The following is a 13,111-nucleotide window of genomic DNA, read 5'->3' on the forward strand; positions in this document are numbered from 1 at the left end:
ACTCAGAATATGTCCGAGATGCCCACTCCCATTCCATAGCAACTGGTATCCCGACTCTCAGGACCACTTACTAGGCCACTCAGCCGTTGCCCATGATTCACGAACTAGGACGTGACTACAGTAACCCACAAACATGAACCATCTACTCTTCTAGCTTTCAACGTTTGTATCTTACTGTAAATGTCATTGTTATCATAGGTAAATTTTAATACTTCTTTAGTATTAATCACTTCCTCTATCTGGACTTTATCCTTATAACCAACAATCTTTACATACTGCTGGCTGAATACTTCTGCCTTTTGTAGATCCTCGCATACACTCTCCCCTTCTTCATTAATGATTCCTGGAATGTCCTTCTTGGAACCTGTTTCTGCCTTAAAGTACGTATACATACCCTTCCATTTGTATGACCGCCAATTATGCTTGCCATCATGTTATCCTTAGCTGACTTCTTTGCTAGATTCAATTTCCTAGTAAGTTCCTTCAATTTCTCATTTCTTCCGGCCAATTCCAAGTCTGTTTCTTTCCAACGTGCATCTCCTTCTTAGTCTCTTTACTTCTCTATTATAATATAGTGGATCTTTAATATTCCTTACCACTTTTAAAGCTTTTCACATTCCTCAACAATTGCTTTAAACCCATCCCAGGGTCTGTTTCAGTTTTTATATACCATTTTCTTCCGATCACATTTGCATTTTTTAAAACTCCCTTGTGCCAGTTTTATCAGCCATATAGTACTGCCTAATAGTCCTAATTTTAATACCTTCCTTTATTTTTTAACTACAACAAAAACAGCTTCGTGATCACTAATGCCATCTATTACTTCGGTTTCTCTATAGAGCTCATCTGGTTTTACTAGCACCACATCCAGAATATTCATCCATCTAGTTGGTTCCATCACTTTCTGAATCATGTGCCCCTCCAATATTAACTTATTTTCCATTTGTAGGTCATGCTTCCTGTCGTTCGCATTACCTTCCCAATTGAAATTTGGTAAATTGAGAGCACCCGGTACAATTACGTTCTTTTCCATATTGTTTCCCACATAGCCGATTACCTCATCAAGTAATTCTGAAAAAGCGTCAGCGCCAGCCTTTCCCGGTCTGTACACTCCAAATACATCAAGATGCCTATTATCTTTAGAGATGAGCCTTACACCTAGACTTTCATGTTTTTCATCTTTAACCTTTTCGTAGCTCACAAATTATTCTTTCACCAGAATTAATATTCCCCCGCCTGCCATTCCTATCCTATCTCTACGATACACATTCCAGTTCTGAAAGAATATTTCTGCATCCATTATATCATTGCCGGCCCCGTGGTGTAGGGGTAGCGTGCCTGCCTCTTACCCGGAAGCACCGGGTTCGATTCCCGGCCAGGTCAGGGATTTTTACCTGGACCTGAGGCCTGGTTCGAGGTCCATTCAGCCTACGTGATTAGAATTGAGGAGCTATCTGACGGTGAGATAGCGGCCTCGGTCTAGAAAGCCAAGAATAACGGGCGAGAGGGTTCGTCGTGCTGACCACACGACACCTCGTAATCTGCAGGCCTTCGGCAGCGGTCGCTTAGTAGGCCAGGGCCCTTCAAAGACTGTAGTGCCATGGGGTTTGTTTTTTATAATTTCTCAGCCATTAATCAAATCCTGTTACACTATCTGCTAAGTGTATAACCATTCCTTTCTTTATAATACTTCTACAGTTGAACACGTCATGCCTACTTGACTTCCAGATCCCTGTACCCTTATTATCGCTCGTTACACCACCCCGTTTTCCTTAATGTACCTCTCTATAACCCTTGTAAACAAATTTCCTAATTTATATGTACCACTGCGTTTAAGGAAATGCCATCTGAGCGCAGATCCCTTATCTCCTACCCACCAATCTAGAAATCTCACCCAGTTTCCCGCATACCCACTCCATAATCTTTAAAATCCCCAATCCCCTTCCAGTCAGTATCCCTCCTACACAGTATTCCACTGATAACAATCTCCGCTTCCTTTAACTTCACCCTTGCTGCATTTACCAGATCCCACCACATCCCCAACTATACTGGTACTTATTCCTGCTTGTCTTTGCATTTCCCGATATACGCTAACAGCTGCACGGCCCAAACCGTGGATTATAATTGCTGTTATTATTAATGATAATAATGTGTTTGAAGATTGAAGAGAAATAGATAATTATACACTGCAGGCTAATATATTCTGCTCAGGTCTAGAATGCTAAAAAATAACGGGCGAGAGATTTCATCGTGCCGACCACGCGACACCTCGTGATCTGCAAGCCTTCGGGCTGAGCAAGGTACGTAGACTTGGGGCTCAGCAGCCCCTTCGTGGCTGTTACACCATGGGGTTTGGTTTATATGTCCATCTCAGGAAAGTTTTACAACATCGTACTTCTTTCGATTATTTCTCCCCCATTCTAGCGCAGTAATAAAAAAGCAGAGTTTAAGCCCTACTGTCGGCAGCCCTGAAGATAGTTTTCCGTGGTTTTCCATTTTCACACGAAGCAAATTCCGGGGCTATACCTTAATTACCGCAACGGCCGCTTCCTTCCCACTCCCAGCCCTTTCCTACCCATCGTCGCCAAAACAATTATCTGTGTCGATGCGACGTAAAGCAGCTTGTAAATAAAAGAGCTAGGGCAATTTTCCAACAAAACTCTACCATCAATTTTCATTCATTTACAATTAGAGAGTGGTAGAGGACACCAATGAATGATTTTTGGAATACCAAAAAAAGTAAGGAAATATATCATTATTCATCGACACTAATGGACTCCTGGGGAAAACTGATAGTTTTTTCAACACGAAATATGGTGATGTGTTTACGTTTTATCCTACAATATGTTCATATATGAAGCCGTGTTTCTATATCTGTGAGAAAGTACCAGACAGGTCATGTCAGTGCGTTATGGCTACTGTAGGCAACGGCTGGGTTCGAATTCCCCGTCGGCCATCCACGAAAATGTTCTGTTTTTTGGGGGGTTTACCATTTCTATCCCCAGCCAAATGCCGGGATGGTACCTTTATCTTGGCCATGACCACTTCCTTCCCATTCTTAGCCCGTACAATTACACCTACACCCACAGACAACACCCTCATACCTATAGCTCACTCCCATGGGGTTTACCGGGAAAAAGAGCTGTAGATCTGGCGAGCCGAACATGTATTCGGACACTCCCGGTACTAAAAGTCATGCGCAAAAAAAAAAAAAAAAAAAAAAAAAAAAAATTGAAAACGTTCAAGGTAACCATAAGAAGTGTTAGCATTTATTCAGATACTTCGAACTTTCGTGTGATCATGTTACATACTGTAATCAAAGCACATTCCAGTATAAACAGGATGGAAAGTAACTGATGTACCAAATTAACACAATAGATATTGGAGAGAGGATCACAATGCCATAATTTTCAGGCCTGTAGCTTGCACCGCTGCGCTAAAACTTCGGAGAAAGGAGACGAGCTGCTCGAATAAGCGGTATGTTCCTAGCTGTCAGTGGAAAGATTGCGTGAAATAATGAATGTAGACGAATAATTTTGAGTGGTGCTCTTAAAAGTAGGAAAGATCACAGTATGAACATGAAGTTGGAATTCAAGAGGGTAAAGGGCAAATATTTGTTTATAGGGAAAGGAATTAGGGATTGAATAATTTACCAAGGGAAATGTTCGATACATTTCCAAATTCTCTGAAATTATATAAAAAAAAGACTAGGTCAACAGCCGATAGGCAATCTGCCACTTCGGCGACGACCCTAAATACAGATCAGTGGTGACTGACTGATTGATTGGTTGACTGTTCGCATGCGGCACTATGCTTAATCCACTCGGTCGCTAGCGGCACGATTTTGGCGTGGTCGCTTCTGGCATGTAACCTTACGCACATTCCTGTCTAGTGACGACGTGGGAAGGAATATAACCTTCATCTTGGTGTGGAGAAAAGAAAGGAGAACCAACAAACTAGTCTGCTGCTTGTGCAGAATAAAATTCCATTTTAGCCCAATTGTCCCAGTAGAAGAAAAATTTTTGATATTTAGAAGTTGAGCTGGAAAATCCCGATAAATAATTTTACCAAGCGCCATCGGCTTTAGTTTACCTATACTTTCTTCTTACCCTTCTAAACCAAATTCTTGGCGCAACAGCCCCGGAGGGCCTTGGCCTACAAAGTGACCACTGCTCACCCCGAAAACCTACATATTAAGGCGTGTCGTGTCGTCGGCGCGGCGATTCCTCTTAGTTTTCCTTGGTTTTCTAGACCGGATCCTTCCCTTCTTCGTGGATGTGATAAGGTGCGGAAGAATCAAGATAAAACCGGTTATCTTTATTATAAAAATATTATACGTACTGAGCTGAAGCAGTGCTGTGTTATTCGTAGGGGGAAGTGAAGCTGTTACCTCAGTCGAATTAGAAACAATATCGTCTTGATTAGAAGACGATCTATACATTAAATCACTTTGTGAATACACGTGTTCTGGAATAGTACCTACAGTATAGCGTTCTATGGTGTGTTACCTGAAGGCTCTTCCAAAGCACGCTTGCTTGCCGACACAGCAAATGGACAACTCGATTGCATATTACAGTCATAGGTAGAAGTCGAATTTAGCACTGCCGTAGCACTCACAACAATCCGTTTTATACTGTTCGGCATAGGTAAATGAGTCGGTGATATTGAAGAGGTGGGGAGCACCCTCCCTTTATAGGGCCCCGTCCATGGCACAAACTGCTAAATATATAGAAAATTATGTTATTAAACTGCACTATATACAGCCTGTCATTAAAAACACAAACGAATAAACACTTAAACACACGAACACCAAGTTCGTACGCATTTAAAAGTCTAATGGGCACCGTGTGCTTGGTACTACCACTGAACTTTGAGATAATTGGCGTCGGCCGTTAATTGACATATGTCGGTCTGGTGTTACGGTGTTAACGGTGAATGAGTTGTTGGTTATATGGATCAGTTGCTGAACAACAATTTATCTCCAGAGATGACGGGGTAGCTTCACCATTCGATGAGAGGCTGCAAAGTCCATATATCAATGACTCAAATTTCTGCGTTGACGGCAGGTAATCTAGACTGACTTAATAAAATTGTTGAGTTAGTGCATTATTTAACATAACGGGAGAGACATCCCAATCATAGATCCATACAATTACATAATATACCAGGTGAATTAGCTGCCCTTTGATTGGAAGACCAATACCAATACTCCCATGGGGTTTACCGGGAAAAACAGCTGTAGATCTGGCGAGCCGAACATGTATTCGGACACTCCCGGCTCCGCAAGACATTTTAATGTATCACGGTATACAGAATAACCGAGCTTGTGCGTATATTATGGTCACATCCACCAAAACGACAAGTGAACACATTTATTATTACTATTCTTATAATTGTGTAATACATTAGATATTGTATTTGGGAAAATAGTTTTCTCCCTCATAAAACGCTAGAAGAACGCTCGAAAGAACTTCATCTTTTCTTCAAGTGTATCAGTTTCGAACTGACAACACCCAGAAAATTCCAACGACACGCCACTGGATAGTTAGCGGGGTGTGGTTGGGGGCGGGGTCATGGTAACCGGACTGCACTAAGGTTGGTTAATTACGTTAGCAAATGCTCGAAGTGATGACCTGCTTGATTTATGCACATGTGTGCACGCCGCTGAATGGATATTCTAGTGTGCTGTAGTGTGCGGTGTAACTGATCTGCAGGTTACGGCGATGACTTGCCGAAGGCGCTAGCGATTTTTCGGCTCCTCGGCGTAAACTGGTTGTTTCAAATTCTCTCACAGGAGGAAATCTAATGGCGTTAAATCGGGTAATCTGGTAAGCCAAGAGATTGGTCCTAATCTTCCTACCCTTGTTCCTGGATGTATGGCATTCAGATGCTTACGGTCGGCCAACGTACGACGTGGTGAAGCTCAATCCTTTTGAAACCATACGGCACATCCTCCATAACTGGGAGTTCATAGCATAGAATTGCAGGTAGCGTGTACTTGTTGAATGTCCCTCAAAGAATTTGTTTTTAAAATTTGCTTTGCCCCGCACTAACACAGATAGGTCTTACGGTGACGAAGGGATGGGGAAGGGCTGGGAGTGGGAAGGAAGCTACCGTGGCTTTAGTTAAGGTGCAGCCCCATCATTTGCCTGGTGTGAAAATGGGAAACCACGGAAAACCATTTTCAGGGCTGCCGACAGTGGGGTTCGAACCCACCCCCGGATGCGAGCTCACAGCTGCGGGCTCCTAACCGCACGGCCAACTCGCCCGGTGAATTTTTTTGGTAGTTGCTTTACGTCGCACCGACATAGATAGGTCTTATGGCGACGAGGGGACAGGATAGGGCTAGGAGTGGGAAGGAAGCGGCCGTGGCGTTAATTAAGGTACAGCCCCAGCATTTGCCTGGTGTGAAAATTGGAAACCACGGAAAATCATTTTCAGGGCTGCCGACAGTGGGGTTCGAACCTACTACCTCCCGAATGCTGGATACTGGCCGCACTTAAGCGACTGCAGCTATCGAGCTCGGTACGCAGGGATTGAAGCCTAAAAACTTTGTCATGGCAGTCGAGCTTTTTAACCAATAACTCGGCTGATCCTCCTACTGTATTATTCTCGTAGATGATGCGCCTTTCACAATTCAACTGAGGTTATCTCACCACTGAAGTGAATTATCATGCACTGATGCAACCTACGTATTTCTGGCATAATTTACATTTATCCCTTCATAGTAATACGTTCCTGTCGCTGTTTAATTGACTGTCTTCGTAGCGTAGTTGACTAGACCTCCGCCTCGTATACCCAATGTAGCTGGATCGAATTCCACACAGCTGACTGACATTTAATTATGCTTAAATGGGAGAAACAATACCAGCACATTTAATGGCACAATTATCAAACTAAAGACCAGTACTCATTATGAAATTAAAGTAACATTGTGTGTTTTATGCAGCGGTGGCCGGTCTAAATGAGGCAAAAGGGCTCCATGGCAGATGCTTGCAATACTACTGCACCGAAGAAGAACATTGGATTTGTTCGTACTATAGTAATATATGCCTTGAAGAAACACAAGTCGATTTATTTATTTTCAACGTTATTCTCCGTTACCCAGACTTGAGACCTCCAATTCCTTTTTTTTTTTTTTTTGCAAATAGTTTAATGTCGCGCTAATTACATCAAATGTTTTCGGTGACGCAAGGTTATTAAAGGGCTAGCAACGTGAAGGTAGCGGCCGTGGCCTTAATTAAGGAACAGTCCCAACATTTTCCTGGCGTGAAAATGGGAAATAATGGTAAACCATCTTCAAATCTACCATCTCCCGAATGTAAGCTTACAACTACGAGACTCTAACCCCACGGTCATCTCGCTCGGTCCCTCGTAGTCCAACGATGAAGACTGCCACTGGTTTTATAGTTATTTATCGAAGTTGTATGATTAGAAATATAAGGGAAACTTATCCATTGCAGGAGTCGGTGACTGACGGGGCCCTGCTGCAACGCGAACCCAGGTCAAAAATAACGTATGCAGGCTGCTCTGCCTTAGTCAGTTTTCTAGAAAAAATTTTCTTCCCATTAAAAAAAATAAATGACGTATGGGTTTTAGTGCCGGGAGTGTCCGAGGACATGTTCAGCTCGCCAGGTGCAGGTCTTTAGATTTGACACCCGTAGGCGACCTGCGCGTCATGATGAGGATGAAATGATGATGAAGACAAGACAACACATACACCCAGCCCTCGTGCCAGCGAAATTAACCAATGGTGGTTAAAATTCCCGACCCTGTCGGGAATCGAACCTGGGACCCCTGTGAACAAAGGCCAGCACGGTAACCAGTTAGTCACTGAGCCGGACTGGTTCCCCATTGTTAAACATTGCTGTTCCAAGATATGCCCTTCATTCCTAAATTGTATTCTGCTCTGCCCTTTTTGATGCGTGTTGGGAACCTTTAAACACATATTCCTTTATATTTTCCCCCTTTAAAGTAACTGTGTTACAGTATTTCCTAACAGTCCGAATTTCATGAGTTGGGTGAATAAGATGATTTTCCTTCATATCTTCCTATGCTCCTTTCTCCTTTCATCCTTTCCTTAAAATCCGTGCAATTCGTTGTCAGCCAAAGAAGAGCCTTTCTGAATGCTTGGACCTTTCTGAGGAGTTCCTTACCTCTCAAGTTAAAGTGATACTTTGGCGAAATACTTGCTAAAGTTCTCTTCTTATGTGTCGGTAAATATCTGTGAAACACATTCCTTCCCTGCACGTTGTCTTACCGGACTTTTATCACCTGTGGCTTAGAGACTATCGATGAATAGGGTCGTCTTTCTTTCCTGTTCGTAAGTAGGGTCTAAATTGAGATATGTCGCAGCAGTGCTACCTTCTGTATAAGAATTTTCCACTTTGCTTAGATCTACTGTCAGGTTGCATAAGCTTTTATCATCTGAAACTTCAACCAGCGACCGCTTCTGTATTGCATAGAAAATCTGAAACCATTTTGTACCATCAACAGCCAGACTTTACATTTCTATAAATCATTAACAAACTTGGGTGTTACGATGATGGACATACGTCAGCAGCCGTAATTGGCGTCTTCCGGATCATGTTAAAAACTCTGCGGTCACCCCTAATGAGCGCGATGGGTTTCCTTGAGAGGGTGTATTAAATTAATTTGAGCGGAACCAACAAGAGGGAGACTGTGTAACCCTAGCATACCGTGTCACTTATTAACGCTCGTACGCACATGTCTACCACTGCCTTTGTGGCATTTCATTGCATATATTAGAGGGTTGCTATAAAACATACAAAGGGGAATGCTATTTATTCCCAAGAATGATGAAAGTTCATTCCACAAATTAAGTGCCACACAATAATACTGTACGCCCTTAGTTATCTACATTGGCATTTCAAAGCAAGGTGACATTTATGTTGCAGTGAGGTGTAATATATAGTGAGCGTGGCCAGGTCAGGGATTTTTACCTGGACCCGTGGACTGGTTTGAGGTCCACTCAGCCTACGTGATTAGAACTGAGTAGCTGTCTGACGGTGAGATAGCGGCCGTGGTCTGGAAAGCCAAGAATAACGGCCAAGAGGATTCGTCGTGCTGACCGCATGACACCTCCTAATCTTCAGGCCTTCGGGTGAGCAGCGGTCGCTTGGTAGGCCAAGGCCCTTCAAGGGCTGTAGTGCCATGGAGTTTGGTTTGGTTTGGTTTGGTTTGGTTTGTTAGATACTGGATTCCTGCAGTGAAGTTGCAGAATCAATTCCCGGTATAGTCAGGTGGTATATAAAAATGCTTAATTACAAGAAATCCATGTATCTAAGACGTTACGGAATCACTATCAACGGCTAGATTCCATCATTCTAACGTCTTTTAAAATCTATAGCAAATGAAAGGGATACTAAACCACAACATTATTAGGTTAAAAATAATTCACGGGTTGTATATCAACCCCACACCATTGGAGGTTAGGATCCCATTCCGGCGGAATTATACATTTAAAGAAAACATGGAAAATACTCTGCCATTGCTTCCTAACACATGCCAAGAAAGGTAAGAAGATGATCATAGAATTAACTAAAACTATGGTATTCGGAAGTGAGGAAGAGATCAGTGTATTTCAACAATGCTGTCTGGAGTATGTATAGAAACACATGGACTACTTATATCGAACCATATATCACTGCTAGACAAGGCTGATAAAAAATACAACAACATATGTTTGGTCTGAAAGAGATTCCAAAGGCTAAAGTTCCTTCCGATCGACAAATCTCAAAACATGAGATCAAAATTTGAGTATTAGTAGAAAACTACGTGATTCCAATTTCGCTCGACTTGTAATCTGATTGAGAATCAGAAGAAAATGCTCAAAATTTGTTGTAGTAAAATGGAAGTTACGATTCTTGACCATTCACTTCAAGACATATTCAGAAATATAGATGTCAGAAGAATAAAGACGAAAAATAGAGTGTCTGAGGGGAAGCAACTGAAATGAAGCTTAAGTGGACGTGGTGCAAGACTCGACCAAAAGAGATGGACGCATTCACCAGCGATGTGTGATGTGGTGTCGGGATTAAAGAATAGATGACTCGGAAGCCATTGGTCAGACATCTTCAGTTAGGTATCAGGTGGCCAATGGACGAGACTAGCCTGTGAGGGGAATAAATAGAAGGATTTTGAGGAAATATTTTTGAATAAAAGTACAGTGGAAAAGTGTGTGATGGAAACAGCGTGAAGTACTTGTTGCCTAGGATGGTTTGTTCGTCATGAATTTTCTGTATAGAATACATTGGTTAACATCTCTTGCCTTTATTGCCTCAGCAGATAGTAATCACGGAGCCGTCCATGTTTTGCAGGAGAACCCTGCCCTGCAGAGATTATGGTCTTGCTCTTCACTGTGAATATCGCAGAAGATCTGTAAATTTTCGCGCCTTTCAAGGGGAACAGATGATTCCCAGAAAAGGAGAGAAACAACGTATTTATCACCTTAAATATCTACAAACGATTTGTTATTCTATTGATAGCTGGTACAACAAGTCATATCATTGTACGGACAGGGTATTATAACGTTGATTCAGGCAACAATGTGGACTTCTGTGTTTCAATTATCGACGGCTGCTCGGCTTTGGGTCACGTAGTTATCATCTTGCTTTCGGGAGATGGCGGGTTCGAATTCCGTTGTCGGCAACCCTGAAGATGGTTTTCCGTGGGTTCCCATGTTCACACCACCCAAATGGGGGTTGTAGTAAGGATGTAATGAAGAGGGCATATAAGTCTCTGGTAAGACCCCAACTAGAGTATGGTTCCAGTGTATGGGACCCTCACTAGGATTACTTGATTCAAGAATGGAAAAAATCCAAGGAAAAACAGATCGATTTGTTCTGGGTGATTTCAGACAAAAGAGTAGCGTTACAAAAATGTTGCAAAGTTTGTGTTGGGAAGACTTGGGAGAAAGGAGACGAGCTGCTCCACTGAGTGGTATGTTCCCAGCTGTCAGTCGAGAGATGGCGTGGAACGTCATTAATAGACGAATAAGTTTGAGTGGTGTATTTAAAAGTAAGAAATATCACAGTACAAAGTTGGAATTCAAGAGGACAATTGGGGCAAATATTCGTTTATAGGAAGGGGAGTTAGCGATTGATTGAATGCTGCGGCTGTAGAGCGCGGATGTTTAAGCACTAAGAGATTACAATACAAACTTCTTCGGCGTATAGTAAGTGGCGTCTGACCCGCTTGACATAATGTGACGTGTTAATTTTACGGGTTCTAATACTGGAGGCCGTATTCCTAATATTTATACAAACGTCATGGCAGAAGGGTCGTGCGTGCTCAAAGAAACTCGCTACTCGTTCAAATAAGTTTGCATTCTAACGTATTAGTGTTTGAAAGCTCGCGCTCTAATAATGCAGCAATAATAATAATCCTTTGACCTCACCAACCGAATGCAGGCATTTTGATTTGACACTATCTAGGCGGCCGTTTTACTCTGCCAGATGACAGATTAAACGGGAGCTCTCTTGGGCGATCTATGGGTCAGTTTTTCTTTAAGTTTGTCTGGTAAATACCAAATTTTCCACCAGTGGTCTTGTTAATGCCGACATCGTATGACATACCGCATCGAATGGAGTTATCCGCCCTTCAAATGTCTGACTACCTCCACTGAGACTGAACCGACGGTCTTGGGTTCCGGAGGCCGACACTCTACCACTGATTCACAGAGGGATAAACTGTTTTAGGGGTCGTAATGTTTTAGTCAGAGTGCCCTTGGTTAGTAAGCCATGACTGGGGAGTTGAGAGAATGAAGATTGCGAAAGTGGCACCTTCTCCATCCAGAAGGGCGTCTCAATTGACTGCAGGGCCCTGTTAGAGTGTATCGTTAGACTGGTACCAGATATAACCCACGCTATGTGAACCAGTGTCATAGGAACGCTTTAGTATGTCATGCTGGGGCTGGAGCCCTTGCGATGGGACTAGTGCTTTGGAGTGTATCCACAGCCGGCTAAACGCTCATAAATACTCCGGAATAAAGGTAGGACCGTGGTGTAGGACCTCCTCTCGCTCGACCAAGTGCATCAACTCGTCGTGGTACCGATCACACAAGTGTAAGAAACACCAGCACGTTCCAAAAATAATCGATAGGATTCATAATAGGTGAAAAAGGTGGCTACAGCAGTCGTTGAAACTCTCCAAAGCATTCCTCGAACCAGTTCTGAACCACTTGGGCCCCATGACACGGTGCATTATCCTGCTGGAATACCTAATCGTTGTAGATGTACATGAAGTCCTTGAAAGGCTGCAAGTGGTCATCAAGCAGTTCAACGTAGCAGTCACCGATCAGTGACCTTATCAGGTGGGCAATTGGATCAAGCCCATGCCACGTGAACACACCCCCACACCATTATGGAGCTACAACCAACCTGTATGGTGCCTTGTTGAGAACTGGATCCATGGCTTCGTGGGGCCTGTGCCATATCTCAACCCTACATTCAGTACGAAACAAGTGGAACAGTCAATCGTCGGACCAAGCTTCATTTCGCCAGTCCTCCAGGGTACAATTAGCATCGTAGCGCGTCCAGGTGAGACGCTGTGCCTGGTGTCGTGTTGTTAAGAAAGGGCACTCTAATAGGTCATCTGCTCCCGTATCCCACTGACGTTAAAGAACGCTGCACTCACCCATTGGATATGTAGCTGGTGCCTCCCGTGTTGAATGTAGATATGTTTTGAGCCAATGTGGCTTGTCTCTTATCAGAGAAAATTCTACCCAGACGCCGCTAATTGCCGTCAGTAAGCATTTGTAGTCAGCCACTGATGTGTTCATTGCGGATGGTAATAGCTGCCACGCGGTTTTCCCAGTGAAGACGTTACACCGTCGACCGTTCCATGTTTGCCTAACTTCGCCAATGGAATGTTCCATCCACACGGCCCCAACTATCATCATGCCCGTACGAAAGGTGATAATTTATATCGCCTTGCCACATGTATGCACTAACTCTCGAGACGTCATATCGCACCTGATACAGGTCTGCGCACTTCCATGACGTCACATTACGATGATGCCACCGAATACAGTCGAACCACGATATATCGAACCTCCATTACTCGAATTTTCAGTATATCGAAGTAACGT

General features: G+C 43.2%; 1 protein-coding gene across 2 annotated transcripts in view; it reads left to right on the plus strand.

Moving 5' to 3' along the window:
* Nucleotides 1–13,111, plus strand: part of LOC136863066 (uncharacterized) — a 2,241,269-nt gene that overhangs the window by 352,039 nt on the left and 1,876,119 nt on the right. The gene's annotated exons all lie outside the window — the stretch shown is intronic.

The sequence above is a fragment of the Anabrus simplex genome, chromosome 2, assembly GCF_040414725.1.
Source record: "Anabrus simplex isolate iqAnaSimp1 chromosome 2, ASM4041472v1, whole genome shotgun sequence".
NCBI lineage: Eukaryota > Metazoa > Arthropoda > Insecta > Orthoptera > Tettigoniidae > Anabrus > Anabrus simplex.